Below are 27524 nucleotides of genomic sequence, written 5' to 3'. Positions count from 1 at the left end.
AAAGGCTTCCCATGCAGGGGTTCTCACCATCAAACAACACAACACAACACAACAATATTCAGCCTTGTGTCTCTCTCTCTGCAGTTTTGCAGCTCAGCTTAGCAGTGTTGGCCCTCCTGACCATCAAACACATCCACTGCTCATTCACCAACTGCTGTACCTCAGCTTGGTGTCCTTTCTGCAGTGTCCTAGCTACTCTTTCCCTCATGGACTGTCTCCCATACTCACAGGCTCATGCCTCAAACTGTCCTAACTTAGACAGGTCACTGCAGCATGCACCTCTCTCACTGTTCCCTTGCAGTCACTGACCCCCTCAGGAAGGTGACTCCTTAGTGTTACAAGGTCTAAGGTGTGAATGGGGAGCATGTGTGTTAAATTTGGTCTTATTGCTCTCACTCTCTCATACTGGTCACTAGAAGTTCAACATGGCACCTCATGGCAAAGAACTCTCTGAGGATCTTAAAAAAAGAATTGTTGATCTACATAAAGATGGCCTAGGCTATAAGAAGATCGCCAAGACCCTGAAACTGAGCTGCAGCATGGTGGCCAAGACCATACCGTGGTTTAACAGGACAGGTTCCATTCAGAACAGGCCTCGCCATGGTCGACCAAAGAGGTTGAGTGCACGTGCTCAGCATCATATCCAGAAGTTGTCTTTGGGAAATAGACGTATGAGTGCTGCCAGCATTGCTGCAGAGGCTGAAGGGGTGGGGGGTCAGCCTGTCAGTGCTCAGACCATACACTGCATCAAATTGGTTTAAGTGGCTGTCGCCCCAGAAGGAAGCCTCTTCTAAAGATGATGCACAAGAAAGCCCGCAAACAATTTGCTGAAGACAAGTAGACTAAGGACGTGGATTACTGGAACCATGTCCTGTGGTCTCATGAGACCAAGATAAACTTATTTGGTTCAGATGGTGTCAAGCGAGTGTTGCGGCAACCAGGTAAGGAGTTCGAAGACAAGGGTGTCTTACCTACAGTCAAGCATGGTGGTGGGAGTTTCATGGTCTAAGGCTGCATGAATGCTTCCAGAACTGGTGATCTACAGTTCATTGAGGGAACCATGAATGCCAACATATACTGTGACATACTGAAGCAGAGCATGATCTCCTCCCTTTGGAGACTGGGTGACAGGGCAGTAGTCAACATGATGACGACCCCAAACACACGTCCAAGATGACCACTGCCTTGCAAAAGTAGCTGAGGGTAAAGGTGATGGACTGGTCAAGCATGTCTCCAGACCTAAACCCTGTTGAACATCTGTGGGGCATCCTCAAACGGAAGGTGGAGGACCACAAGGTCTCTAACTTCCACCAGCTCTGTGATGTTGTCATGGAGGAGTGGAAGAGGACTCCAGTGGCAACCAGTGAAGCTCTTGTGAACTCCGTGCCCAGGAGTGTTAAGGCAGTGCTGGAAAATAATGGTGGCCACACAAAATATTGACACCTTGGGCCCAATTTGGACATTTTCACTTAGGGGTGTACTCACTTTTATTGCCAGTGGTTTAGACATTAATGGCTGTGTGTTGAGTTATTTTGAGGAGACAGCAAATTTACACTGTTATACAAGTGTTGTCACATGAAAACATGAAAAGATAGAAAAAAATATTTACAAAAATGTGAGGGGTGTACTCACTTCTGTGAGAGACTGTACCCACCTACAAAGAAATGAAGGGTCTATAATATTTATTACAGGTGTATTTTAAAATATAGAATTTCCAACCAAAAATCCAGAAAATAAACATGATACAAATTTTATAAACTGAGTTGCAGTTCAGTGATCAAAATAAGTAAGTGATCCCCAAGCAACACATAACTTAGTACTTGGTGGAGAAACCCTTGTTGGCAAGCACAGAGGTAAGATGTTTCTTGCAGTTGGTTGCCAGGTTTTCACACACCTCAGGAGGAACTTTGGTCCACTATTCTTTGCAGATATTCTCTAAATCCTTAAGGTTTCTTGGCTTGCCATTCCTTTTTTGCCTTGGTGGTATGTTGTGGGTCATTGTCATGCTAGAAGACCCATCCACGACCCATCTTCAGTGTTCTGGCTGAGGGAAGAAGGTTCTCATGCAAGATTTTACAATACATGGCCCCATCCATTGGTCCTTCAGTACGCCAAAGTCGTCCTGTACCTTTAGCAGAGAAATAGCCCCAAACATAATGTTTGCACCACTTTGCTTGACTGTAGGGATGGTGTTCTTATGGTCATAGTCAGCATTTTTCTTCCTCCAAACACAGCTAGTCAAGTTAATGCCAAGGAGCTCAATTTTGGTCTTGTCTAACCACAGCACTTTCTCCCAATCCTTCTCTGAATCATTTAGATGTTCCTTGGCAAACTTCAGACGGGCCTGTACATGTGCATTCTTGAGAAGGGAGACCTTTTGGGCTCTGCAAGATTTCAATCCATGGCGGCGTCTTGTGTTAATAATGGTTTGTTTGATGACTGTGGTCCCAACTGCCTTGAGATCATTCACAAGCTCCTCCCATGTAGTTCTGAGCTGATCCCCCACTTTTGTCATGATTAGCCTTACCCCATGAGGTGAAATCTTGATGGGTTTTTTGTCTTTCTTCCATTTGTGAATAATCACTCCAACAGTTGTCTCCTTCTCACCAAGCTTCTTGCTGATGGTCTTGTAGCCCATTTCAGCCTTGTGCAGGTCTACAATCTTTTTCCTGATGTCCTTTGACAGCTCTTTGGTCTTGCCTATGGTGGTGAGGTTAAATGGAAGAAAGAGATTCTGTGGACAGGTGTCTTTTATACTCATAATGAGTTGTCATTAGGAACACCTTCTTAAATTGACAGGACTAATCTGTGTAGAACATTAGCACATAGCCAGTCTGTGGGAGCCAGAATTATTCTTGGTTGGTAGGGTATCAAAAACTAATTTTACTCACTGAACTGCAACTCAATTTATAACATTTGTATCATTTGTTTTTTTCCAGATTTTTGGTTAATATTCGGTCTCTATCATTTAAAATACACCTATGATAAAAATTATAAACCCTTTACCTCTTTGTAAGTGGGCAACTTACAAAATCTGCAGGGATCAAATAATTATTTTCCCCACTGTATACAGTATATATATATATATATATATATATATATATATATATATATATACATACATACATATATATATAAAGATCCTGTAAAGTTAATTGGTGGTTGTTTTCATGTAACATGATATTTGTGCTACTGTTTATCGAATCTATAGTTTATTTACAACATACAACATTACGAATGTTAGTGCAGCCAAATATAATACAATCCCTACATTGTTGGTAAAATATAAAATATGAGTTTGTGTCAAGTAAATAAATACTAATTATGTCAAGAGTAAAAATTGCATGCAGCCATAAAACAGTGAAAACGATGGAGTCCAAAATTCTATAGGCAACACTTTTAAAGCCCTTACAGGTCAATCAGTTTAAAGTTAACAGAAAATGAAGTATATATAAAAAATGCGAAGCTTCTCTACTACACCGGTCCATGTAAAGCAGGGTATACATGGACAGTAACAAACTAAAACTGACAGATCTCCGCATCCACACAAGCCTCACTATTGTATTCTAACAGCAGGGACTCCCCCCCGTCAGGATGCACAGATCAGCACTCTATTTCCCTATTCTGTGTACTGTGGAAGACCAGATATAATGAATGCAGGGTAGGGGGTTTAGTAATACTTTAAGATAAAAAACCATCTGTATGCATCTCTCCCCCCAGCTCCCCAGTATAATTACCTGAGCCTAATCTTGATCCAGCAATGTGGACAAGAGCAGGGGATCTCTCCTCTCTCTCTCACTTCATTGGCTATTCGCTCCCCCTGCTGTCATATACCAGGTAGTGAAGAGGGAGTAGCAAGGTTGGGGCCCAGCCACACTCTGTGTGTCACTGGACACACTGGACACACAAAGCCAGCTCAGGGGCAAGGACACACAGGTGCTTGCCATGGTGGCACTTGGTGGGAGGGCAGCACCCAAGAATAGGAGGATCAAGTTTGTTTTGTACAAAACAATTGCACAGAACAGGTAAGTATAACACGTTTGTTATTTAAAAAAGATACCTTTAGAATCACATTTACTAATCTTCTGCAAGCGGCAGTAGCTGCTTGCTGAACATGAATATAGTATTGGAACTGAAGCTGTGTGCACAAAATAACTGTAAATTATGGCCCTAAAATTTTTGCAGGTGCAATGATGCCTAATATGTGCTGCACAATGAGTGTTTTTCTATGCACAACCAACACATTTACTTGTGTTTGAATTTGTGTTTCTGTAGGTGTAGGAGGATATTAACTGTATTACTATCACAAGGTGGCTGCTAACCCCTAAGATGATAGCATAGTGCAGTTGGCAGGTCCTCTTTAAGGACACTTCAGAGGTCTATTAGACTCTTAATCTCAATCCTCCACTCTGCTGACTATTATTGAGCACAGACTGCACAGGATCTGTTACTTCCCTGGCCTGAGCCACCAGTGTCGACAGATCTGAACCCAGACATGCTCAGAGCAGAGAACGTGTGGGTTTATACTGTATCTCATAGGAAAAATGGATGTTTCTTTATCTACTGCCACTTGCAATCATGACACCTGCCATGGAGGTCCTGGGCAGCCAGGAGGCACAGTTAAGACAAGGACACATGGTGGAGGCATGGACAGCATGTTCCTAACCATGAACAACCTACCCAAATCACAATAAAAAAATGTAACTACACTCTCAGTTGCTATTATGGCAATGAGATTGTTTACATGGTGGTACTGCAACTATAATGAAAGTGACAGCACTGCCATGTAAAATTGTATATAATCCTTCATCTTTCAAATGCTGTTGCTACCTTTATATATGTCACTGTATAATCAAATATCTGTGCATTTAAAGGAATTCTATGGTTACAGCATGCACTTTATTATTTTTATTGCTGTTACAATGCTGATATAAAAAAAGAATGAGTTATATTTGACAATCCCTGCTTATTTGGAAAAATCTCCATTCATATTGTGAGTGCTTCCTGTCTGCTTGACATCTCTTTCCACAAATTCCTAAAATCCCTGTAGCTTTATCTCTTCTGTTTACTTTCAATTTCTAGGGACTACATATCCCATGGTACCTTGCTGCCTGAGAGCAATGATTCCTTTACTGAATCCACCCACTGATACTCCTCCTCTCTATGCCTCTGCAGATCACAAGGCAGGCTCTGTGAAATGTGTGACACAGCAGTGCCTACTCACAGGGCATAGTGAACACTGGTCACAGAATTCAAGGAAGTAAATGTGTGGAAGTTTACAAACTTTAAAATTGTTTTTGAATAATAGGAGAAGACTGGAAATGATTGAAATACAACGTGGAATTAAATATATGATTTTACCATTTAGATACACTTTTATATTTGAATTAGCCTTACATTTTATGATGTATTAGATAGGAGAAATAGTTCTTTTTCTGTGCTTTGAATGTGCTTCCTAGAATGTCCTTCACAGAGCACACAAGCTTCATAAACATTGTATTGTTCTTAGCTACATAGTTTTGCATCTAAGAAGATACATTCTGCGCATATCTTTTTATAGTAATGTTTTTATAGTAAATTGAGAATAAGAAACTGATTAATATTGCATTTATAATATATATAATGCACAGTAAGTAGTACATATTTGTGTAATCCAGGGGCGTCCCTAGGGTTGGTGTCAACTGGTGCCAGAACACTTGATGACACCCCCAATGAATATATTTAAAGTGTTATATACACAGATAATACATTTATAGTGAGCTGTAATATTAAGCAGCATGTAGGACATTTAACTTTATTGGTCAAGGTAACAAAAGTTCAGTGACCGAAATGAGATAACAAGGGTTCCATGAGTCATAAATATGTCTTTCTGACCTTGGCATAAGGAACTGAAGTAGGTCCAATGCCAAGACAGCTGCCTTCTAATCATGATATAAAAGAGTCTATTCAAGACAAGAAGAGCTATCTACTGTCCTTGGCAAAGACTAAGACAAATAGGATGGGTCATTATTATCTGATATTTGGAGATAACACAAGAAAACACATATGGTTCTATTTTCTGAGATTATTATAAAAAAATCCTCCTCTGTCTCCCCGACAATGAAATCTTTTATGAAACGTGTAGCGTGGGGCCTATGATGGTGATTTCATTATACACATGACTGGCAGACGGCCAGTGTCCAACTTGCAGCAACCCATAGGAATGTCACATCTAATACACTGTTGTACCTTTTGAAGCTTGTCAGATACTTTTTAACTGTGAGTGTCACTTTTTTTTTTAATTTTGTCAAACGGTTTTGCACTATGGAAGTGTTTCTTCCATCTTGTTTTTGAGCGACTTGGAAGGCATGCTTCCATATTCATCTGCCGGAGGAAGTTAGCTATTACATAGGATTACTTAGTCCCTAGAAGCTCTGTCAGACCTTCTGTATCTGTTTACACAGGGGTCATTAAAATCTGGTACGGAGCTGTATTGTGTGTTCTGAAGCGGGTGTTCTTTTCACACTGGCTGGAGTCTCTTGATGCATAAACTTTCTGTAAACACATAGTGGTGTTTCACTTACTAGATTAAGAGGACATCTTCCATTTTTGCACTTTACTGTTTATTCACTATTTGTGGACTTTGAATGAGTCTTTACACTGAACTTTATTTTTTTTTACTTACATCGTTATTTCACACACAGGTTTTCCAATTATTATTATCATTATTATTATTCAGGATTTATATAGCGCCAACAGTTTGTACATTGCTTTATCACGTAAGAACAGACAGTGCTATTACAATATAATTCAATACAGTAAGAAACAGAGGGCCCTGCTCATTAGAACTTACAATCTTACAAAAGAGGGACTTATGTACATATATTACTAATGGTGTTATTTACATTACGTGTGTTATGTTTTTGTTTTTATAGTGCTGCCCTTATTATTGTGTATGTTTTCGGAATTTATGTATTCGAACTCTTAGTGCTGGCAGCTATTGTGCTCTAACCTAAGCGCAAAGTTTTTTCATTTTTTCCTTATTATAAAAAGGTCTGTGGGCCCATACTTTTTGAACTTGCCTTAATTGCTTGTTCCTGGTCAGTTGGCCAGCCAAATAAATTCAACTCATAAGAAATCCTGCTTGATATTAATCCCCTGTTTATTTGACTCCAGTTTCAAAACAGCTAAATTATGGACACGGTTATATTTTTGTTCACCTACATGGTATTTATCGTAAGATCTGTCAATGGTATCTTGTCCCCTTACCCATGCACCTTGTGCCCTACTGTCTTTTTTTATATTATTAAAGTAGCCAGACCCAAAGCTAGTCTATGGCAATTTTCCAAATACTCCAAAGAGAACAGAAGGACAGGAAGCATGCAGGCAATACACAGCAAGCAAAGGGGCAAATCCTGTAAACTACACCATCGAGGTAACTGTACAGTACACTTTTCTGCCACACTTGTTCACGTTTACCCTTTCTGTAATTCATCTTTAACAAATAAAGAATGTGCCTGGCAAATCAACTGGAAACAAAAATTACATCTTTGATAAACACATTCTCGAAGGAGCCCAATGTGAGAAGCAATCTGTATATGTAAATAGCCATGCATTAATTCATGTACCGTTCTTCATATTTTCATTAGCAGGTACAAAACCTTTGTTTCTTATAGAATACAAATGCATGACTAACCACTACAAGCAGTAAAAGTCAATTTGTGCCATTACTAACACTCAGCTTGTAGGCTGTGTCCACTGTGTTGCAACACTATATATATATATATATATATATATATATATATATATATATATATATATATATAAAATAAACTTTAATTACATAATCGAGATAAGTAAAAATAAAATGAAGAAAATAAAAAAAAAAAAAGGTAATTACCCTGTCTTAGCAACATAATTAAAAGCCCAATTGTACTGAAAATGTTTGAGCACTTCAGATTTATGCAAGCAAAAAACTAGATGTGTAAACATGAAAGTCATGCTCACCAATCTACCTACTCAGTATTCTGAGTCTAAAAGCAGCAGAATTCATCATGAAAACCAGCAACTGGTGAGGACAGGTCTTGCAAATGGAAGTGAGACAGCAGGAATTTGGCAAGAGCCAGTCAATTGTTTTAATAAAATGCCCTCTTTCCCCAGGAAGCTCTCCCTGTCATTAAACAGAAAGATGCTCATCTCCCACAATCTCTTTGTAATCAACTGTTGGTGGGGCTGTGTCAGGGCAGATGGCTGGTTTGGAAACACACACAAGTAGTCAGATCAGTAACGCTGATACTGTTAAAAGTGCTCAGTGATACTGAACCTGTTGTTTTAACAAGCTCCACATCACTGAAGAGGGTTGGCTTTTACAGCATTACTGAGCCGCTCTGAGAATGGAGTGTCCAGTATGGATGCCCCCACCACGCCTCCTTGAGTGCAGCCTCATTTTGCTACACAAGTGGCCCAACCTAACTGTTGGCACCCCATTCTAGTTAAGGATGAGCTGAACTATCCTGAGTTTGGTTTGAAATTTGTTCATTGAACGTCAAAGAATTTTGGATGGTGGAGAACATGTACCAATGCAAAAAAAGTTAAGAAATTCTATTCAGACAGGAACAGTGATTTTTTTTTTTTAAATGCTTAAAGTGGAACTCTGCTCTCTCAATCAACAATGACTATTTGAATCCTTGTGCTACTAGCATTAGTAAATACTGTATATAGGAAAGTATATTATATTTACTTGTTTTAAACTGTATTTTTCCATTTCTTTAGTTACTTCCTAGTTTTCATGCCTAGGCAAATGATGTGATACATCCCAGGAGTCTTCAGGAGGGGAGGAGGAGCTTTCTCAGCTAAGCACACGCTCCTGCCTGCATGTCTGAGCTAAGGATACATGGCTGCCAGTAAGTAATTGCTACATCTACCATCCGACCTTATTCAAGATGACATGGCCAGAAATGCTAGGGGTGTTTTCAAATTGATTTATCAACAACATAAAGCATAGAGACATGGATGGATGGGTGAGTTTGCTCTGAATATTAAAAATGAATTAAATAGCACTTTTGGAGGCACTGGACTGTGGAAACACCCACAAAATGACCATATTTTGAAAAGTAAAAACCCCAAGGTAGCTTCTAAGAGGCACTGTGAGTCTTTTGAAGACATGTGTAAGACTTTTTCACAGGCAGTCAAAGAACACTTTCAGGATTTCTAGGGGCATAAATTACATATCTAATTTTCTCACTATCACATTTTTGGGCACTGTGACCCGTGTTATGGTGACCAGAGACACTACAACTGCTGCATTATTAAGGCTCTTTCACACATAAAGCTGAACATGGGGTCCAAAGGATTAAAGTAGACAGTGACTAGGCAATATAGCAGCTCCTCACCACCTGTCAAAGTCCTAACAAAATCTGAACATGGATTGCTTTTCAGAGAGCATCACACATCTAAACAAGGCCTTCTGGTGACACTGATTTGGTGGTGACTGGGGACTGTGACTGGCGGCAATGGTCTAGTGAGACTTCACTACTGTGACACTGATCAGAGATAATAGCTGGCTACACTGAAATACAATGATATCAGAGCAGCCAGCCATTGTTATCACCACCACAGCAATATAATATCACCATAGTGACACTGTAATTGCTCTGGTGACAGTATGTAAAAAAAAATATATATATATACACTTTTTTTCTATAAATGATACTTATCTCCTGCCAAAAAGGGGGCTGAATGGGCAAAAGCGTTTGGACTGAACCATCAGCTTATCCCTAATTCTGGTGTTGTACCATTCTTCAAAAAAGTTCATTCAAACGAGAATTCATTAAATGACAGAAAATAAGCAGGAGTCACCAACTTTATAAAAATTTCCATAACATATAATACATATATAAATATCATCCCAAATTATATATATGATATATAAATGTTTTTCTTATCCACTTGATGCGGCCATGGACAGAGTGATGTACCCGTACAATATCTGATACTTTCGGGTTCGGAGCGAGCATGCCAATGCAGTGAACAGAGAAGCAGAGCTGTGCCTGTATTTGTAAATACAGGCACATATTCTAGCTGATTCTTCTTTCCCTGGACCCTTTTTGGTGTGCGAGTAAAAGCAGCACATTTTGCACACACACCTTAGATATAACCCCTCGATTGCCCTTTTTAACCCTTTGATCACCCTTGTCACCTAGCCAGTGCCATTAGTACAGTGTCAGTGTACATTATTCTTCACTGATCACTGTATTACTGCCACTAGTAACATCAGATACCTTCAAGGTCAGTTAGCGCCCTGGGTCAGCTAGCATTAGATTGCTCACACACTATCGCACTCACTCTATAGGGCGCTGCTCACCTCCATTATTAGTATAGTGTTTGTATGGATCAATATATTGATCACAAACAGAACTATACTAGTGCCTCTTAGTATAGTGTCCACAAAAATGTAGCGTTAGCAGGATCAGCCCCGTTCACTTTCAGCACTAGCATTTAGCCCCTCCTCACCCAACAAGAAGTGCAAATTCGGATCACTGTCACCTATGATACATTGCATACAATACCGCAGCATTAGTCAGGCCTGATCTCTACTAGCACTATCCTATCAGACAAATTTTATTTTTAGCAGTTCAAGCAGTCCCTGACAGTCAGGAGCTCTTTTTCCTGTGAGTCGCACTTGGTACCTATAAATTTAGTGGCCAAAATTTCCTAACAAAGGTACTCTAGTGAAGAGGCCTACAAGATTCAGAGCATGCCAGATGAGAACGAAGGGGCAGCCTCTCTGACAGAATCCGCCTCAGAATCCGAGCCTGTAGAGAACCCGGATATGTAGCTCGGACGATGGAGAAGAAGTTGCTGTTAAGATCAGGGTACCTGACCCTATCTAGCTGAAGTGCTAGGAACGCATGACTTGTCTCATATGCAGCAGAGTCTAAGCACTAGTGCCTTTGATGAACTGGCGAGCACCAGTGGCCTAGTACATCTTGGCAATTTACATAGTCCATCCAGATCAACCAAAAAAAAAAAGTTATAATCCTATACCCACTATTGATCCAGAGGAAGGAAAAGAAACCCAGCAAAGCATGATCTAATTTGCTCCTGCAGGGGAAAAAAATCCTTCCTGATCCCCCCGAGAGGCAATTGGATATTCCCTGGATAAACTTTACCTATAAATGTTAGTATCCAGTTATATTTTGTGTATTTAGGAAATAATCCAGGCCTTTTTTACATACCAGCACTGAAGTATCACTTGGTGACGTGGCGAGTCCCATTAGTGCAGTACAAGCTGGTGCGGTGGTGAGCACTAGTAGTGTCCCGCAGCCACCAATAGTTCAAACACAGGCCCATAGAGCCCATAGTGTTCCTCCGGATGTGCTTGAAAATCCTGATTGGCAGCCCACAGATGCTGCAGCACCCATACTTCCCTTGTTCACTGCCCAACCCAGAATTCAGGTGGAAACAGCAAATCTAACTACTCCCCTTGATTTTATGGAGCTGTTTTTCACAGACCATTTGTACAATTTGATTGTGGGCCAAAGCAATTTATATGCATAACAGTATATATCGCCTTCAACCCATATTCAGCTCTTGCAAGACAATTCACATGGAAGCCTATTACGGTTTTCAAATTTAAAACTTTTTTAGGCCCAACCCAATGTTTTCGTATAATACCAAAAATAGCTCTATATTTGACATTAAAGGTGGTGATAAATCCAACTTCATTGCATTCCTTACCATTGGTATTGGGAAGAACAGAACAGTGTTTATCCTGTGCAACTAGAATTATATTATCAGGGGTTGCCTTTTTTCTTTGAATTTATCTATTAAAAGCTGACTATGTTTAAGATAATCCTGAGCTTTGGAAAAGTTCCTTCTGAGTCAATGGAACTGTCCACTGAGGATATTATCACACCATGCAGGATGATGACAGCTGTCATAATGAAGATATGAATTACCTGTTGTAGGTTTATTATGGTTGTTGGTAATCATCTTGGTACCCTCATGCAATAGTTCCAAATCTAGGAACACTAATCTATTGGAGTTAAGGACAGAAGTAAATTGGAAACTCAAAAGAATTGTTACTACAGTAAGAAGGCTGGAAAAACATCTGTGGTATTGCACCAAATAATGATGATGTTGTCTATATACCTTCCATAGAAGGCTATATATGGTGCAAAGTTGTTATTAGCCCTGATGTATTTCTCTTCCCAGAAACCCATGGCAATAGTGGCATATACTGGAGCAAAATTGGCATCCATAGCTGTGCAATGGGTTTGTAAGTAAAATTGATCATAGAACAAAAAATTATTATGTTCTAAGCAGAACTTAGTACCGGAACGACATCCATCATTATATATAGAATAATATATTTCAATTCCTTTACATTCTTTCTTTTTTAATTTTTCCTTGTTTTATTATATATTACATACTATCTATTTACTCATGTTATTGTGGCATGAAGTAGAACTAACCAGCTGTTTTTAATTAATATAGAAGTTTTTAATTGTAATATTTGAATAGAATGTCATTTATTCATTACTTGTTATTATCGTTTCTTATGTTTTACCATGAGGCTTTGTTGTGGCATAGGTAACGGGATGTTTCTACACTAATATATGCTATATGTGTATGTGTCTTTAAGAATCCTGGTCCTCCTAGCCCGTCCCCTCTGTTGGGGTCAGCCCTTTAAATCCTGGTCCCTCTCAGTTGCCTGTCTGACTTTGACAAAGCACTATCTTGTGAAACGTGTTGTGGCAACATCTATATTTCTTGCAGGCTGTTCCCACCCAGCTCTATCCCACTGAAGTTTTAAGATGCTCACTCTGTTCTGTTGCGGTCCATCCTCGGCTTACCTGGATAGACGTGCCCTCCAGCTTTTCTGCTTCACACTGCCGGCGCAATCTATGTGACTCAGCACTGCTCTTGACATCTGGATGACTCCCACCACCCACCTAACATACGAGCCTCTTTTCTCACTTATGAAATGTGAGTGTATATACTTCTGTTTATAATAAAAGTTGTTATAGTCTACACTGAGAGGTGCAGTGTTTCCTTTCTGTTTGTCATAATACTGGAGCCTGCTTCTACTCTCCACACAGCTTGCCAAGTGGATGGACTTTTCATACTGGACTTTAAATTTTCCAGACACATTTATTATTTATTTACGCTTGTCTGGTTCCATACACCTGTTATATACTATTGTATCTCTTTGCTTTGCAGGAATGCTATTCAGCTGCAGCACCATAATTGTTTATTCTGACAGCAACAGGGAGTAACTCTCAGAATATATACATCAGTGCTTTCAGCAATGCTGGAGGAGATTTCTCATCTGCAGTTAAAAAAAGAACATATATGCCCAAGCATGGGGGCTGGGGTGGTCAGTGGGCTGATCGCTCCTATGCTTCGGCATATATATTTTTATTTTTGTGGGCACAGATTTAAATAAAAAAAGTTGTTGTTTTATTGAGTTAATGTTCTATTGTTGCTGTGTTTTATTGTTATCCATTGGTACATCGCTGGACTTAAAATGGTTATATCAGGATGATGCCTGCAGCTGCAGGCATCATCCTGGTATCCTTTTTTCAGCAGGCAGTCAGCTTTCATGTAAAAACAATCTTAGCGCTTGCGCTATAACTTTTACACAAACCAATTATATACATTTATTGGGATTTATTTTTACCAAAGATATGTAGCAGAATACATTTTGGCCTAAATGTATGGCTAAATTTGAGTTGATTGGATATTTTTTATAACAGAAAGTAGAAAATATATTTTTTTCATTTATATCGCAAAAAAAATAAAAAAACCCAGTGGTGATCAAACACCACCAAAATAAAGCTCTATTTGTGTGAAAAAAAATCTAAATTTTATTTGGGTACAGCATTTCAGGACCACACAGTTACCAGTAGAAATAGCGCACAGCCTGATAGCAAAAATGCCCTAGTCAGGAAGGAGGTAAAACCTCCCGGAGCTGAATCGGCTAAAGCAGCACTAGGCAGAGCTAAAATGACTGCATCTCTAAAGGCATGATTGTATCATTAAATGTATTTTTTAAATGCAAGAACATCTGAATTTGCCCCAGCATTAGCCTCTTGAAGTCCCTGTACAGCTGAGCTGGAGTGTGAGAGGAATAGCAGGGCAAGCAGCCAACCAGTTAATGTGCTGGCAAGCATGTTGATAGGAAGAGAAAGGAAGAGAGTGACAGAGAGATGAGTTCATCAGAGTGCTGTTTTTCCTTTCACTTTCCAGTTAAAAACACTCTTTGGTCCAGGAAACCTGGGTTCAGAGGAAGTGGTCATTCACATTGAGGACATCTAGCAGCACAAAGAAGTGCTGAGGGGGAAATCTCTGGATCAAAATGGAATATTGCAGCAAAGCCAGTTTTGTTTTTATCTTTTATTGGCCAATATATTTTATCATTTTATTTTTAGATAGATCTCTACTTTAAAATGTATTAGATTTTTACTAGCTACATAAAAACACATTGCAAGAATATTTAAGATGTTGAGAATTTAAATATTAAATTAAATGTTATTTTTATTTGTCAAATGGCCATCCAGTTACTTAAAACTTGGATTAAATATTTGTTTTAACTTTCATAGTGCTAAGATAATATTTCAAGTATTTCTGCTTATTTCTCAACCCATTGCAGTTACTGCACATATTACTGCATCTTCTGCCTAATAAACTGTACTCTTAAGCCAAATACACACTCAAATATAATGTGAGGAACTGAGTGGCAGGGTTGTGCATGGTTTATATGTGTCACTTAGGCTTCCCACCTACACTTGGTATTGTATTTGCTTTCTGAGATCCTTATAAGTTTTGGTTAGGATTCTGGAACTTAGAAGCTATGTAGAGGTTCAAGGAAGTATACCCTTCAGTTCTAGGTCCATGCTTTACCTGTTATACAAACCTAAATAATTAGTCAGCTGTTCATAGATTTTTATAGATCCTGGTTAAATGGGTTTCCATGGGTCTCTTTCTCTTACTCTCTCTTATACATGAGAGCCATCAGCTAAATAAAGGGTGAATGCTGACAGAACACTAAATAAAAATTTGTGTGCTGTTTGTTTTAAGGTACCGAATAGAGGGGTGAACTGCTGGTCAGAAACTTACTTAAGTTTAATTAGTGGCTCAGACAATCAGATGTTTTATTTTATGCTATTGCCTTGCTGTGCAAAGCCCTATTGCATTGAATTGTATACTGCCTTACTGATTATAAGTATGAGACAAACATGCTTGAACTATTCCTGGATGTCCCTGTCTTATGCAAGGTTATCGCTGTCATTACTAGTTCAACCTGTCCCTCTTACAACTGCTCAAATGAGGGCAGCATCTTGAAGAGACAGACACCTATTATTGAATAAAATGGATGAGATTGTAAAACAGCTTACAGTTGCAAGAAAAAGTATGTGAACCCCTTGGGATTACGTGGAGTTTTGCATGAATTGGGCATAAAATGTGCTCTGAACGTCATCTAAGTCTAAAACTCCATGTAATCCCAAGGGGTTCACATACTTTTTCTTGCAACTGTATATTGGCAAATGCTAGCCAGCCACAGTGCAATGGTACCTGACAGAAAAATAATCAGCTACTGCAAGTGGCAAACTGACTAATCAACCAACAGATGCAACAGCTGACTGAAGCCCACCAGGCCTCCCTAAAGGATCAACAGCAGCAAACACATCTGTCACAAAGGAAGATATTGGCACAGGGGCTGATGACTTGTACACCTCAACAGCTGGTACTAAGCACTTTGTGGTAATTGTCTCTAAAAGATGGTGTTGAAGCCTACCTCTTTGAGAAAGTCATGAAATGTGAGAGACTACCCAAAAAGTAGTGGACAAATGTGGGAGTACCCTTTTCGACAAGAGAGCCCCAAAAGGCCTACTTTGCCTTGCAAAGTAGATACTCTGGAATGTGTGGTAATAACGTAGTCCATATAAAAGCAAAGTCTATAGTGATAGGCAACAGTGGGAAAAATGGATGGAAGAATGTGCATAGTTCATCCCTGCAGCTCCTGGAGAAGATCTGGGAAGAATCCCCTTGAGAGCCAAGACAAAAGCAAAAGCAGGACACTGGGGTTATTACCAAACAATTACATTATTATAATGCAGCACACTTACATGTTAAAATACACCAGTCCACTTGACAGTAGAGGAATGGCATGACTGTGGATATCAAGGGTACAAGATATCAAACAGCACAGTGTAGGGATGATCACCAAGCAGGCAGCAGCATGGGATACTAGGGTGCCACACAGCCAGCAGGATGGAAGAAACCGGCAGGGTCTCCGGCCACACTTGGGCAGTGGCAGCTTTTAAAAACCTAGTAGATGTTGGTGGGGTGGTCATAACATGTTTTGAAGGCTCTGACTTCTTTGTCAAATGCATTTATGTCTTGGTGTCCCTTGCTGCTGCGTGCTCAGTGATCATTCTGTGATGTCCACAGTTGTTCCATTCCTCTACTGTCAAGCGGACTGGTGAGATGTAAGTGTGCTGCATTGTAATAAAGGTGTGTGGCAGTGCGATGTCCCACAGAGATAGTTAACAGTGATGTTAACCCAAGATTGTCAACCAGGCAGGTTGAGGGGCTCCAGGGGGTTTGCTTAATTAACAGGGAACTGCATTTTCATGCTTTAAAAAATATCTGTTTTGGGACCTGGAGCCTGAGATTTTTTTTAGTGATCCGAGTGGGAAGAAATCTCCAGCACTGGGTTCAGGTTCTCAGATCCACCAGGACACTGACTGGTCTATTAATAGTGGCATGCCCATTGTCCTGGTCTCTGCCCTCCAGAGGAGTACAGGTGTGCAAGGGAGCAGCCAGAGGGGTACATGCCTGCGCTGAGAAAGACAGAGACCCAAGCCTGAGGGACAGAGCAGCAAGGGGTTGCTCTCTATGTGGACAGTGTTGGAAATGAAATTGTTTGTAGGAGACAGACAAGGGCCTGAAGTGGAAGGCCTGAGCTGCACTGCTGTAGGTGTAGGCCAGGAGGCTAAATAACTGTTTATTTGGTAAAGTGAGCCAGGAGGCTGTATATTTCATTTTTGTGTTAATGGTGAATCCCCTGCGTGAGAAACCCATGGATTATGCTTTTCTGGAACTTTGTGTGCATTTTCATTTAAATAAAAGTGGGCCAACAAGCCCTTAAATGGAAGTATTTGGTGTGGACTGTACTTGCTGGTGAGTGCTACACTTGAGCTATACCCCCCCAAACTTCACAAGTGAAATAAAGGTAATATAGATGACCCTATAAGGCTGTTCATGGCTTGGCACCCCATTATCTGTCTGAACTTTTATCAACTTACTCCCCCTTTCGTAAACCTCCACTCCTCAAATTCTGGGCTACTGCATGTCCCCCTTATTCACCTACACTCAATGGGAGACAGAGTCTTCTCCCGCTATTCCCCAAAACTCTGGAATTCACTTCCAAAGAACATCAGAGAGTCATCTTCTCTAATATAATTCAAATCAAATCTAAAATGTGTTTCTTTATACAAGCTTTCACGCAATTGTCCCTTTTTTTCCTTTGTTTTATCCAGTGTATTTCTTGTGCTTTCTTAGTAAAGCACTTTGAGAAGCTACCTTTAAATGTGCTATATAAAATAAAGTTTATTCATATAATTAACATTAATAAATTGTTTGTTATTAACCTCAGTGCTCTGCTTTTGCTTTTGTCCTACTTTGCCTTACTACCCCAAGATGCCAGGGAGTATCCAAACATAAAGAAGAAATCCTAGACATACAAAGGGTTACTATGGCTGTCTGGGCACAAAGTGTGTATGTTGAGCAGTCCTCACCTTCAGTTGCACCCAGTTTACGACTGTAGCCTGGTTCCTATGAGACATCCCCCAACATTCATGTGAGCCTTATCAGCTTCTAATTGGGGTGGAGTTGAATGCTCATTTGAGCATCTCCCTATAAATTCAGATCAGCTCATGGGGGGAGATCTCTGATGGGGGGCACAGTCTCTGATGGGGGTGCTGCTTCTGACGGAGTGCGGCTTCGAAAGAGTGTGAAGCAGTTAAACACAGCAGTTGAACTAAAGCAGGAGAAAGACACAACAACAGCAAGAAACTCTACTGCATGCTGGACAGACTGCAAGCAAACACCCTGGGAAACATCTCTTACATGCCTGACTCCCACTCTGTGTACTTTTATATAATACACTCCTCCTCTTCATACTACTATCCTCTGTCCCCAAATCTCATTTCTTTACCCCTCAGCTCCACCCCAAAACCTGCACATCTCCCCCTCATTGCTATCATCTCCCTACTACTGCTCTCATCACCCCCCAAAATGCCTCTTCTACTCCTTCTCATTTTCCTCTCCTCCATTCCCAAAATCCATTCACTATATCCCTCTGCTCCTCCTAAACATTTGTATATTGTGTCCTCACTGCTTCCTTCGCCCCTCTATGGCACCCACCACCTCCTCCTATTATTCCACTCTCCCACTGACCCGAACACCTCCACTAGGAGTTTTTCACGCTCCTGCACATCCCGCTCCCATGCCACCTTTCTCACCCTTCTCCTCCTCCTAGCCGCGGGAGACATCTCCCCGAATCCTGGCCCTCCACCACCTCCCTCACCCGCACAACACCCTCCCGCCTCCATGTCCTACCGCAACCTAGTATCTGTCCCCCTGCTCCCTAAAATCTCCCCCCCCGTTTTCATGTGCACTCCTGAACACCCGATCGGTGTGCAACAAGCTTACCGCCATCCACGACCTCTTTGTTTCCCGCTCCCTCAACCTCCTGGCGATCACGGAAACCTGGATCCAGCCCACTGACTCTACCTCCCCTGCTGCACTCTCCTATGGAGGTCTCACCTGGACCCACTCACCCAGACCTAACGGTCGTAAAGGTGGTGGGGTTGGTCTGCTCCTGTCACCGCAGAGCGCCTTCCGAGTCCTCCCAAACCCCCCCTCCCTGTCCTTCTCCTCCTTCGAGGCCCACTGCGTCCGACTTTTCTCCCCAACCCCCCTGAAGATTGCTGTGATATACCGGCCTCCTGGATCCATACCCCGCTTCCTGGAAGACTTCTCCTCCTGGCTACCCTTCTTCCTCTCCTCTGAGCTACCCACCATCATTCTTGGGGATTTCAACATCCCTGTCAACCTTGACAACCCGGACACAGCCCGTCTCCTCCACTTAACCTTCTCCTTTGCACTTGCACAGTGCATACAATCCACCACCCACTCCGACGGTAATATCCTTGATCTTGTCTTCTCCAACCGCTGCGCTCCCCACAACCTCACTAACACCCCCTTCCCTCTCTCTGACCACAACCTGATCACCTTCTCTATCTTCTCGTCCTCCAACGCCTACCCCTCCAAATGTCACACTACTACCAGCCGTAACCTCCGCAACCTTAACCCTGCCCCCCTCCACTCTGCAGCTGATCAACTCCACGACCGCATCCTCCCCCTGTCCTGCCCCGACTTGGCTATGACTGCCTACAACAACGCGCTGTCAGCAGCCCTTGACTCACTAGCGCCTTTAACCACACGCAACATCAGACTCCGACCGCTCCAGCCCTGGCAGACTGATCACACCAAAACCCTCAAACGACGCAGTCGTGCCCTGGAGCGACAATGGCGCAAAACAAAATCCCAACAAGCTTTCACCTGCTACAAATCTGCCTTCCGCACCTACACCTCCTCCCTCCACGCAGCCAAACAAGCCTACTTCCTGACCCTCATCAAGGCCCTCTCCTCCAATCCTCGCCGACTCTTCTCCACCTTCAACTCTCTACTCTCTCCACCCCCACCTCCACCCAGCACCTCACTCACCGCCCTTGAGATTGCCAATCACTTCAAAAACAAGATTGACACAATTCGCAAGGACATTGCCGCAACTCACACGCCCTCTCAACCCGTCCCCTCTCACACAGCTACCCCCTCATCCCCCCTCCCCCTCGACATTACCCGCAGGGACTTCGTCACTGCTCAAACTCCCTCCAACCCCGTTCCCCCTCACTCAGCTACCCCCTCATCACCCCTCTCCCACGGCCCCACCACTGCTCTGACCTCCACTCCCACCCCACCCTACATTCCTCATACTGAAGCTCCCCCAACACTCCACACCTTTGACCTTACTACCATCGAGGAAGTCTCCAAGATCCTCTCTGATGCCCGCCTCACCACCTGCCCCCTCGACCCTATCCCCTCTCAATTCCTACGACCTCCCTCCCCCTCCATCCTACGCTCCCTCACCCACATCTTTAATCTCTCCCTCTCCTCCGGCACTTTCCCCTCCCCACTGAAGCATGCACACATCACCCCCATACTTAAAAAGCCCTCCCTGGACCCCAATGACCCGAACAACCTCAGACCCATCTCCCTGCTCCCACTTACATCTAAACTCCTCGAGCGTCTCGTCTACACCCGCCTATGCTCTCACCTCAACGACAACAACCTCCTCGATCCCCTACAGTCCGGCTTCCGTCCCCTACACTCCACCGAAACCGCCTTACTCAAACTCTCCAACGACCTTCTAACCGCCAAAGCTAATGGCCACTATTCAGTGCTCCTACTCCTTGACCTCTCTGCGGCCTTCGACACAGTTGACCACCCCCTCCTCCTCAAAATACTACACTCCCTCGGCCTCAGAGATTCTGCTCTCTCCTGGCTCTCATCCTACCTGTCACAACGCTCTTTCAGCGTTACCTATAATGCTACCACCTCCCCCTCACTCCCCCTCTCTGTTGGGGTCCCTCAAGGCTCTGTCCTTGGGCCCCTTCTCTTCTCCATCTACACCTCCTCCCTTGGCCAACTCATACACTCTCACGGCTTCAACTACCACCTCTATGCCGACGACACACAAATCTATCTCTCAACCCCCCACCTCACCCCCTCGGTCTCTGCCCAAATCACACACCTACTGAGCGACATATCAGATTGGATGTCGCTCCACTTCCTTAAACTGAATCTCTCCAAAACCGAGCTCCTTGTCTTCCCCCCAGCCCGAACCCCACCCCCCATTGACTTCTACATCACATCCAACAACGCCAATATCAAACCTGCTCTGCAGGCCAGAGTACTTGGTGTCATTCTGGACTCCAACCTATCCTTCCAGCCCCAAGTCCAATCTTTAACAAACTCGTGCAGACTCCACCTCCGCAACATCGCCAAAATCCGCACGTTCCTAACCCCAGAAACCACTAAACAGCTCATCCACTCCCTCATCATATCACGACTCGACTACTGCAACTCCCTCCTCACTGGCCTGCCTCGCCGCTGGCTATCCCCGCTTCAGTCCATCCTGAATACGGCTGCCAGACTCATTCACCTTTCCAACCGCTCCATTTCCGCCACCCCCCTCTGCCAATCCCTCCACTGGCTTCCGATTGCGCAACGGATCAAATTTAAAATCCTAACACTGACGTACAAAGCTGTCCACCATACTGCCCCGAACTACATCACTGACCTAATATCCAAGTACCGCCCAGCACGCACACTCCGCTCCTCACAAGACCTCCTTCTCTCTAGTTCCCTGGTCTCCTCCTCCCATGCCCGCCTCCAGGACTTCTCCAGGGTGTCACCCATCCTCTGGAACTCCCTGCCCCAACCCATCAGATTATCACCTACTCTCCTCTCCTTTAGGCGCACCCTGAAAACCCATCTCTTCAGGGAAGCCTACCTCAGCCCCTGCTAACTTGCTGACCTCCTCCACTCTTCCTACCACTCCATCCCCCACAGCTATCTCCTCCTGTACCACTATCCCATCCCTTCTAGATTGTAAGCTCGAAAGAGCAGGGCCCTCGATCCCCTCATGTTTTGCATTGTATTGGCATTGTTCTGTCATATGTCCTGTCCCCCTTTGTAATGTACAGCGCTGAGTGAACTATTGGCGCTTTATAAATACTGTATAATAATAATAATAATAATAATATGAGAATATTACCCTGATAAGCCTGCAAGGTCCCAGATGTAAGATTTGTTACACCAAGTGGAGAAAAAAGTGGTTGCAACCGTGAGTGATGGAGCAACTGGTCTGCAACCATTACAACAAAACCTTGCCTGTTGAAATACAGCCCCCCAGAGTGTGGATGATTTGTGATTTACCATAGAAGGACACCTGGTGGAGGCATAGTTAGACTCTGGAAGCCTCATCGCCTTGGTCCATGCCAGTCTGGTGGGCCCTGCCAAGCTTAGCTCAAATGGTGTGGAAGTAATCTGTATACATGGCAATGCCAAAGACTAGCCCGTTGCAGTGCTTATAGTGGAAACACCTGATGAAACTGTAAAGCATCTCATGGGAGAGGTTAAGAATTTTCTATACAGTGTGGCAGTGAGCTGTGCTATTCCACTTTTTTGGGAGCTGCGAGGGTAAATAAAGATACACAGTTCTAGAAGTGTGTCTGAAGTAAAAAATCTTACTCTATCTTGCCTGAACCTATGGGGGATATTGATAATCCTATGTCAGGTGTACCTGACAACTTCCTACTAGTGGTCATGCCTGGGGAATCAGAGGAAATATCCTCAATGTACTACCACCCAATCTGATGGTTTGGTAGAATGGTTTAATAGAACTCTGAAAGGTATGCTAAAAGAAGTGGTTGGTAAGGATGGGAAAAAGTAGGAATTCCTGTTATCATGTTTAATTTTTTCAATTAGGAAAGTGCAACAGTCTTCTACAGGGTTTTCACCATTTGAGTTTTTGTACATTGGACATCCCTGGGAACTCCTGGACATAGCTTAGGAAACGTGGGAGAAAATGGCCACACCTCAAAAAGTGTAATTGAGCACATTGCTCAGATGCGAGATAGAATGACAGCAGTCATGGCCATACTTCAGGAACAGATGATATATTGAACATTTTTAAGATTGTGACTAAATAAAGAAAAACTCTTCATTTATTTTGCATAACAATGATGTAACGTGACTGTTGCTATGGCAGCTTACGGACTCCTTTGTCATCAATCTATTGAAATGTTTAAATCATATTTTAAACAGCAAGTACAATCTATTTTAGGTCTAATGAGGAAAATGCCTTTCTTTACAAACTCAACTGCATTTATCATGTTATGAATATATTAAAATGATTAGCAAGAGCATAAGCCCCTGTCTTTATCTCTTCTTACTACTATTCCTCATAATTCTGTACAGTTAATGTTCTAATCTCATTTAGTTTTTGTATTTCTATTATATACTGAACCATTAGTTTTCATATTTATATCAGGAAATTCAATTTGCATTCCTGCCTCAGGCTCCGTTCACACCTATGCAGTTTGCTTTATATCCGTTTTGCAGTGTTTTTTCGCAGTTCATTTTGCATTTTTCTACAGACATTTTTGACACATTTTTTATGCGTTTTTACCGTGTTTTGCTTTTTTTCAGCTGTTTTTCTCTTTTTAAAGTGGTAGTTTTTTTTTGCTGGGCAGAAAAATTATGCAAACTGCAAAATGCGGCAAAAATGCACTACCATGCATTTCAGCAGATTCTCCATTGAACTTTATTATAGCAAAAACACTGCTTTTTGCTTTCAAAAAAGTCCCTGACCCTTTCCAAAAACACAGCAGCTCAAAAAAGCATAGATGTGAACATGTTCCATAGGAAACCATGTTAAATGGACTGTAGTGCATTTCTGCAAAAAGCACTAGAAAACTGTGTGAACGGAGCCCGAACAAATACATAGTATATTTATAGGAGCATATTTTTATTATTTTAATTTTGTTGAGCAGTAAAGCACAACCTGCAAAGTAGGAAGACAGCAATATTCATAAAAGTAAAACATGTACATGTACATTTTAAATTACCAAGAAAGCAAGATTTTTTAAAAATAAAGGATTACTTAGGGTCCTTTTAATCTGCTGATCCCCTGCTGATTGGAGCGGAGCGGGATGGATGAGAGGTACATACCCACTCAGTTTATGCAGAGTGGACATGGACAGATCCCGATCTGATCTATGGGTGGCCAATGTAAATAGACTCTGCTGTTCGTTTACACCTGGCTGCCTCCAATCTAGTCTGTCCAAATGGAAGAGGGTGCAGTCCTACATTTTTTTTTGCTGGCTTGATCAGACCCAGAGGTTGGCAGGTGTAAACGAACACAAGTCTGTTTACACCCACTATATATGCTCATTTGAAAGAGCCCTTACACCGAGAGAGATTTTTTTATATGTTTATTTAACTACTTTGCCTCTCACACCTGTTCACCCCCTATGGACCAGAGCAATTTTTACATACCTGATATGGACCTGTTTATTTGGCAATAACTTTGTCACTACTTAAAATAAAAACATAATACAGATATTGTTTTTCTAATGACAAACAATGCTTTCTTTTCGTGAACATTGTTTTGCAACAATTTTTTTCTTTCGAAATCCCTAAACAATTAAATGTAACTAAACATAACAAAATGCACATTTTCTTTTTTTGAGCAGTATTAGGTTTAAACTAAATAGTGTTACTGCATATAAAAAGTGCACATTTTATTCTGTAATTTGTCCTGTTTAAATGACACTATGATTCTGGTAAAAAGCTTTGCAAAGTTATTTACAAATTAATTAAAGTTTATTTTTAAAATTTTGCGCTATTTTAAAAATGTGAAATGTGTAAATATATGTTAAAGGTGTAAACATATTAACAAACAAAAAAAAAAAAAAAAAAAAAGTTTCAATATTATTAGTTAATAAAATAGAAACAAACAAAAAAAATCATCAGGAAAATAATAATTAAATAGAGAAGGAGAATAAGGTGTTAATTAGGGCTGATTAGTGTAAGCTAAGAGTTAATAAGGGGTTAATAAGGGGTTAAACAGAGAAACATTAAACAAAACTTTTTATACTTGTTAGCTTGCTTTAACTGACTTCATCTGCAGATCCAAGTTCATCCCTTTGATCTGTAGATGAATAAACAGAAAGATACGAAATGAAACAATGTTTCTTTGTATGCTTCTCTATTCATGGTTGATATAACATGCCAAGAGTCTGCAACTGGTTAAAAGAAAATATTGAAAAATTATACATCACCTTAAGCCTGGGTTTACATTAATGTGGTGCAGTATATCACGTGTGATTCGCACAGGAACTGCACCGCATTCCTGTGCAAAGCACATGCAATTCGTGTGCGGTGTGATTGGAGCCATACATTTTGTATGGCTCTAATTGCACCGCAACAGCACCAAAAATGTGCAGGACCCCTTTTTTTGGTCTGCACTAGAATCGGATCACATGGTTATTCACACCTATGCGATCCGATTCTACACATCGCACCTCGTTTTACGGACCACTTTTGGGGTGTTGTTAACTTAACATACACACCAGCAGCAGTTCACATGAACGGGGTGCAATTCTGATGCGGTGCAAAATTTGCACTGAAAACGCTGCAAATTTTGCAACGCATCAGTGTGAACCAGGGCTTAAACACATAAACTCCAGAGCCATTTTCACAATTCAGCTGGGGGCCCATTTTTTTGGCAATAACTTAGCCATTACTTGTCATAACAAATTGATAAAATTATTTTATTTTAACAGGGGTGGCTTACATCTGTTTGTATTGTTTTGTAATAATGTTTTAATTCCAATGTATATGTTTTTCCAATTTGACCAGTGAAAATGTTTAAATTCCTAGTGTAACTTTGAATAAAAAGCATTTTGTGATTTGTCACGTTTCTTTAAAATAATACATGGTGATCCTGCCATAAAGGCTCGGGCACTTCACTGTTACAGGGTGATAGCATTCTGTCCCCGTCCCCCAACTGTACTCCTGTGTTGTCACTCTGTGACACAGGTTTCTGATGGAGATCACCAGTAGTTGTTTCCACATACATTACGCAGGGCTGGTGTTAGGAATCATGGAGCCCCATACAGCCAACCTGACAGCCCCCCCCCCAAAAAAGAATACAGTCTACTATGCTTCAGTTACGAACACAGTGAGTGATCAGTACTGATCACTCATTGTGTTCATTCAGGAAAGGAAGGGTCTGGTAAATTTGAAATATTCACTAGATCCTTCCCCCACTCTCCATCCTGAAGGATCCTATTGTGTGCTTGCTGCTATCGGTAGGAAGGAGAGAAGGGAAGCTGGCAGCACTGTGGGGGGTGGGAACGAGAGAGAGAATAAATTAATTTCCTCTAAACTTTCCTCATAGCTGAGCTCCTCCATGCCTCTTATCAGTTTGGTTGCCCTTCTCTGTACTTTTTCCAGTTCCCCAATGTTCTTTTTGTGAATTGGTGCCCAAAACTGAACTGCATATTCCAGATGAGGTGATACTAATGATTTGTACAGGGGAAATGATATCTCTCTCTCTGGAGTCTAAACTTCTTTTAATACAAGAGAGAGTTTTGCTCGCTTTATTAGTAAATGTTAAATGTAATATAAATGATGATAACACTACATTAGGGATTGGTAGGAATGCAGTGTCTTTTAAGAGGTAAAAAAATACAGGATTCAGGGCAGCAACTGTTAGGACAATCTGTAGTCTTGACTCAGCCGGCTAAACTTTGGGGGCCTGTTGGTACGCGTTAAGACAGTCAAATAAGACCTGCAGGCAGTATTAGAACTATGGAGTAGCTGTAAGGTAGGTCCGAATGGCTCAGTCACTAACGGTGGTAATAAGGAGTGGCCACAAGGCCTTCTCACCAGACCCAGCAACACAGCGGCAGTGGTCTCTCTGACCAGGTATCCACTCCTCTGCGTTGCCCATGGCGACGCTGGTAGGTAGCTTTGAACCCTCCATACTCTGGCGTTCTGTACCCTCTGGCTGTTCCTCACTTAACTGTGGGCTCCACTGACGCAGGGTCTGTCCCTGTTAGGTGGAGTTCCTTGACAAGGCCCTATCACATTCTGAGGAGAATCCACATCTGACTAAGTCTCCTTTTCTTTTAGGTGGAGTTCCTTGACACGGTCCTGTCACATCATTCTGCTGTCACCCTGAAGATAATCCTTTTTTTTAGGATCCTTTGCACTAATCCCCCCCTAATCGCTCTATTACTCTTAAGCTGGCATATACTTTTTTTGTCTTTAGTGAACGCGGTGAAGTTTCACTTTACAAAGAACACCAAATTGTGTGCAAAGAAAAACAGGGGTATTTTTGTTTGCACATGATTATATGATGGAACTCAGCATAGCTTGTCTGCATTCACTAACCTCAGGGGCAAATTCTCTTGCAAAATGCAACTTCATTTGAAATGAGAACAGTCTATTTGCCTTTAGTATATCAACACTCTGGTTTCATGATTTAATCAGTACAGTGGTCAAGCTCAAATGCATTCATCTTCTACATTATACACCAGCTAAGCTGTTCTATATTGGACTTGGGACCCATGCTTATTGTTCCAAGTGTGGTAATACACCATCAGATGTATTACACATGCTCTGGATATCTTCTCAAATTGTTATATTCTGGAACTGTCTGGAACAGTCTGTTTAATGTACTAGAAACACATTTGGGGAGCTAAATACCTCTGATTTTGTCTCTTGGGCATTTTAAATTACTTTGTCCCTCATACCTACATGTTCACTATGTTTGTAGTCCTACTTTTTTCAACCCAGGAAGACTACTCTTCTTAACTGGAAAAATACTACTCCCC

The 27524-nt window shown here is 41.7% G+C and overlaps 1 protein-coding gene across 2 annotated transcripts in view; it reads right to left on the bottom strand.

The window, feature by feature from the left end:
- The window catches only part of LOC149462196 (uncharacterized), a 200177-nt gene that overhangs the window by 44620 nt on the left and 128033 nt on the right, over positions 1–27524 (bottom strand). The gene's annotated exons all lie outside the window — the stretch shown is intronic.

The sequence above is a fragment of the Staurois parvus genome, unplaced genomic scaffold (genome assembly GCF_062004578.1).
Source record: "Staurois parvus isolate SC_StPar_1 unplaced genomic scaffold, SC_StPar_1.0 ptg000183l, whole genome shotgun sequence".
Taxonomy (NCBI): domain Eukaryota; kingdom Metazoa; phylum Chordata; class Amphibia; order Anura; family Ranidae; genus Staurois; species Staurois parvus.
This window is presented reverse-complemented; position numbering and strand designations above follow the sequence as displayed.